Source organism: Rhipicephalus sanguineus, chromosome 3, assembly GCF_013339695.2.
Source record: "Rhipicephalus sanguineus isolate Rsan-2018 chromosome 3, BIME_Rsan_1.4, whole genome shotgun sequence".
In the NCBI taxonomy this organism is placed as follows: domain Eukaryota; kingdom Metazoa; phylum Arthropoda; class Arachnida; order Ixodida; family Ixodidae; genus Rhipicephalus; species Rhipicephalus sanguineus.
Window position 1 is genome coordinate 87,950,404 of NC_051178.1, and position 5,720 is coordinate 87,956,123.

General features: G+C 46.9%; 1 pseudogene; it reads right to left on the reverse strand.

The window, feature by feature from the left end:
* Positions 1–385: 385 nt before the first annotated feature.
* LOC125757844 (uncharacterized) overlaps positions 386–5,720 on the reverse strand; it is an 8,317-nt pseudogene continuing 2,982 nt past the window's right edge.

The following is a 5,720-nucleotide window of genomic DNA, read 5'->3' on the forward strand; positions in this document are numbered from 1 at the left end:
CCTTTCTAAGAAACCCTTGGACATAAATACCCCATCCCACTCCTTTCATTTTCGCTGACTTTTTCCTCTTTCCTTTTGACTCGCCGGCCCCTCCTTTCTCCCTCATCACCACCCCCACTTTCACAGTTGCCATGTCCTCCTCTTTTTTGGGTTGGAGGAGAGGGTACAAAGCATATCCACACACACGCTAAGGAAAGCAGTTGCAACCTTAAAGAAGACAGGTCCGCTTGTCGAAAAGTCGGCTCCAGCGATGCCCCGTGTTCAAGTTTTTCTTCTCATAAATAAAAGAATACTAATACTTAACAGAAAGAGAAGAGAGCTAGGAGAGAAGCGTGGAGGCTACCTCCAAGCAGGAACAAAGAATCATCTATGTGTGTACAGCGGCTCACGTGAGAAGCCAAAAACAGATGGTCTGAAAACTGTACTTGCACTTGGTGCCCAGTTTGGGCAGAGCCAGTGTTGGAAGAGCTGTTCTTATTAAGATAAGGAAGAGCAGTGTAGGGCCAAGAGATATCAGGTCACTACTGCCACTTCTTACATCTTTTGAAATGGCTAAAAACAGAATAAGCACCAGCAGAGCATACTCAAACACAGCTCTTAAGCCCCTACTTTCTCCATGAAGTTCGATCCCACTCCACAAGGTTACGACTGAACTTGCAGCATGAACACCTGCACAAATAAAGGTTGTCTTTTTGCACACAAAAGTACATTCTCATAAATGAGAATCACGAAAAATGTTCATTAGTTCAGCTCTAGGGTGAAAAGGGTACAAGGTTCGTACAGGTTTTGACGGCCCATATTCAAGGATGCTCAAGGACTTTCAAGTCCCTATTGAATGTTTCTCAAGGATGTAAAGCAGTGGAAATGTTTTGGAATAACTGTTACCAAAACAGCATAATAATAACTATTGGGGTTTCACGTCACAAAACCACGATACGATCATGAGAGACGCCGTAGTGGAGGGCTCCGGAAGTTTCAACCATCTGGTGTTCTTTAACGTGCAATGACATCGCACAGTACATGGGCGTCTAGCATTTCGCCTCCATCGAAATGCGATCACCGCGGCCGGGATTGAACCCGCGACCTTCGAGTCAGCAGCCGACCACCATAACCACTGCTCCACCATTCATTCTATAAGCAAGTTTGACAGGTGTGAGTGACAAGCAGTGTTATACAAGGCACGCCTAGGAAGCCCAAGGCCCCTAGACTGTGCGACCATTGGCCGTTTGCCAAGTCTGTTGCTTGAGCTAACCTTTGGTCATTCTTGCTGTACAAGTCTATTGCTTGAGCTAAGCTTTGGTCATTTCTTAATTGCTGTACACGCATTTAATAACCGTGCTTTTATCCTGCGTATATGGTCCTATGCTTTTTACTTATGTTCGTGTTTTATTGCAAATTCAATCTCTCAATCTCGATCAGTATTACATGGTTCATATTTTTACTGAAACAGAGCTAAGCAAGCACATGAGATACGCCGCACAAACAAGAAAAAATGCATGCTTCTTAGGTGTTCCATTTTTTTTTTTTTCATCAAGACGCTTCAATCTACATTGCCTACACGATTTGTTACCAACCGTCACCAGCTGAGAGCGCACTAAACACGTTGAAGCCTGCAGCACTCGTATCAAAACTTGAAAATGGAAAGCGGCTGCCGCCTCTCGCGAGCAGCCGCAATTTGTTTAAGACATGGAGCGTGATGCCACTTCATAATGTAAGCAAATCCGACATTCAAAGCTGAACATTTGCGAAATTGCCACCGAGTGAGAGCCTTTCATCCAGCTTCTGTTATGCGCAAGGAACCTGTTCCTACTAGTTGATCAGATAACATCCGCAGGCGAATCAGTTAAGCGAAGAGGAAAATTGGACGAGTTGGTGCAAGTTAACCATGTCGAACTGTAGTGCATGAAAATTGGGGGGACGCTTAAGCTTCGCCTTTAAGAGTTGAACGCGATAGGGATATCCGGCCCCTAGTGCGCCCTTCGAACACTACGAGTGTTTAACAGAATGCGCGCACTAAGGTGTGTGCCTTATGTAATGGGTAGCATGCTTTAAACCAGGGGCAGTTATGCGCGAGAAACTTTTTCGAAGTTGCAATGCACCCACTACGTGGTCTTAAAGGAATACGCGCAGTAATGTGCCTCTGTAATGGGTGGCTGTCTTTAAACCACAAAGTCGTTATGATAATGACATGGTGTGACGCCCCGATGGCAATGTACGCTTGTACCACGCAATATTACTGCGATATTGCATCTCGTACTGTGACAACCTGTATACAGGACGCGTATTTTGGGAAGCATGAAAGTTACTTTCAGTGCAGCTCCAAGCAGAGGCGTGGCTGTGTGGTAGAACACCTGCTTGCCACGCAGACGCCTGGGTTCGATTCTCAATCGGACCCAATATTTTTATTATTTATTTTATTTGCAGCTTTTCGACTTTTCGGTCACGGACAAGATGATGATTTTTCGCTCACAACCAAACGGTGCCGACGCCGACGGCGGAATTTCTGCGATACGAGCTCTTTAACGCTATCGCGTTAAAACACACGATCGGTACTCACTCGCGCAGCAAACTTTTCCTGCTCCCAAAGCAATCGTGTGTGAGCCTCTTGTGCCACAGTTCGAAATGTTTATCACGCTCTGAATCCACATCGTAAAGAACGGACAGCATATTGTCACGCTTTCTGGTATGTAAGTGATAGACTCGCATTTCTAGCTGACAGAGACAGAGCTCGCAATAATAGAGGTCACTACTTAATTGTGGCAAGGCAGCGCACTGCAGCATCCTCGCCCTCGACGTCCAGCAAAGACGGTCATGGATGTTTTTCGAGGCAGCCACGACGAAGTCGCTACGGAGAACCGGTTCGCCTACTACGTTGTCGAAACGAAAGCTGTCCGACTCGCGGTCATCGTCGTCGGTGTAGAGACAAGAGAGGAACGCTCAAGCCCGTTCAAGCAGTTCAAGCGTGCATCAGCCGGTGGAGCGACGTTCCAAAAAGCTCCGCCAAAAACAGGAGAGAGATCCCCAGAGACTCCGTCCGTAGGTGCAGTGCCCTAGGTACCTAGCCGACGGCAACAAAAGAATTGACTCCGCTTTGCGACAGCCGTCACGACATGGCAACCCAAACGCTATAGCCGAAGCATTCATAAACAGGAGTTTATCGTAAGGCTCGTGGCTTTACAAAAAAGGCAATTATTTCTTTTCTTGTACTCAGGAGTAGCAGTAGTGAGCGTGTTCGCCATTGACCACTTTCTTTAATATGGAACCGGAACTTCCGCTTGTGTATCGTTTAGGCTACGGAATCACGCTGCGACATAACGTGAGCCCTCACGATAGAGTACATATACGTCAGTATTATCGAAACTAAGTGTACTTTATACCCGCCTCACTCGGGATCCTACGCCCACACTACAAAAATAACTTCAGAAGATTTTGAAAGATTTTTTTCAGTTCGTTCTTCCGGAAAAATATTCGCTCTACTACCCGGTACTATGTCACAACGGTTCAGCCCCTGCGCACTATGAGCTTCTAAAAGTCCGCAAGCCTGATGTACCAATGCGTCCCAATGTTGACTTCACCCGCATCCCCCTTCGCAGGCTTTCGTGTTTGCAGCGCAGAGTAATCTCTCCTCTTGTTGGCAAGAGCGGAATCCACGTACGTAACACGAAGCGTTTTCTCAAGATCAGTGACGTCACCCTTCAATTATTTTTCGTTTCACGTTTATGGTATCCTTCGACGTAAGGACCCTCTTGACTACTCCACCAGTCGCACTGGCCGTAACTGTAAGTGCCAAGGCTCTTCAATCAGATACATAGCTGCCTGGAGGGTGCCCTTTCGACGTACGCTAGTTAAGAAGACTTCTGGACTTCTGCTTGTCCACCTATTTAGCCTTCCAGCAAAACGTATACAAGCTAGTACATGACATCGCCATGAGCGCGTAGATTTTGAACAAGGCGGCTAATTTAACACTTGAATTGGCCGAAGACCAAGCTTTCGCCTTCTGTACGACGCCAACAAAAGATACTTTACAATCAAGGAGGGCCTGCAGAGTTTTGTGTACTAACTTTACAGGGTAGAGTGCTCGATGCACATCACCGTGGCAGAAGTAGTGAAAGGCCAATTGCCGTTCCTCGACATTCTCACCAAGCAGATTAACAAAAAGTTGGCATTGTGCGTTACAGAACAACCACGCAAACGGGCCGCTACCCGCATTTTCATTATGTACTTTGAAATACTCACAATATGTCAATGGGGTCCATGTTGCTGTGATACGCGCAAACCATGTGCTCGATCAAAGAGGACCGCGACATGAACATCGAGAGAGTGCGGCGTGACCTGGCTTCCAGTTGTTACCCTGCCGCCTTCGCCACATCCGTTCAACGTCATCTACACGTCCGCGCAATTCTTCTAAGACTGCATTTTTGAAGCGGGCGCCTGTCTGTTACATTCATGGCACCATCGAGACCCTCGCAAGTGTCACGTGTCTATATGGTGTACAGGTAGCCCACGTGCTCTCGCGTAAACTCAGGAACGCCATCGCAATCGTCAAGAACCACCTAATATGTTAGCAGTTCTCTTGTGTCGTGTACTGTATCTCCTGTTCGCAGTGCGACCACAAGCACATCAGGGAGAGCGGCAGTTTGAAATTAGAGTCAATGAGCATTGGAACGACGTCAACAAGCATCATATGACATCCAGCGCCCTTGCAGGTCATCGCGGTAATCGCGACCTGAAAACGGAAAAGCGTGGCTCAAACGCGCCGAAACGCGCGCGCCCGTGTGTGTGTGTGTGTGTGTGTGTGTGTGTGTGTGTGTGTGTGTGTGTGTGTGTGTGTGTGTGTGTGTGTGTGTGTGTGTGGTGTGTGTGTGTGTGTGTGTGGTGGTGTGTGTGTGTGTGTGTTGGTGTGTGTGTGTGTGTGGTGTGTGTGTGGTGTTGTGTTGTGTGTGTGTGTGTTGATAGTACCATGGTGGTAGTGATGGGACAGGGGCGATGGTGCGAAGCATCCACACAAAAACACAAAACCTGACTGAAAATCACAAGCAAAACACAGGACAGCTGCGAATGCCGATTTCGTTTCACCCATTAGGTTCCGGAAGGTAATACACTGCAGATTCTTGATCTTGAGTTACCTTTTCATGCGGGTCGCTTGTGCTGGTCATGTTCTCCCCGTTAAACAAACCAATTCTTTATTACTTATCTTCCCATTCTAACGTAGTAAAATGAGGTACTCCTTCACCTTCTAAATTCAGCTGTTAAGAAGTGATGTTACCAGAAAGGGGCATGTTTTCTTTTTTAAAGCAATAAACTAGGCTGGAAGGCACCGGATTTCCTACTAATGTTCTGTTTTTACCGCTCAAAGGGATTTGCGAATGAAAGAAGGAAAAAGAATGCTCCACTGAATCCAAAAAAATGCGACAGGTGTTTGCGGTCATTCAGTATGTGCATCGGTTTTGACGTGGGCTGAAAAGATGTACAAAAAATATTGGCGAAGCTTGCCGTAAGCCGCGCAAGGCTTGAAACAGCAAAACTGGATGATTCTGAAAATGATCTGGTAGCTTCTAGGTTGTTTCTAGCCTTAGGAGGCGATGCAGTTTTTTTCTAGTTTGCTTCTAGGTCGTTGCAAGGCTTTAGCCAGGTGATGCTATGGCTGGTTTTACGTTGACTCTCAGCACAGAGAGGTTGGAGTTAAGCTACAGACAGTCACAGGCACGACACGGACTCCC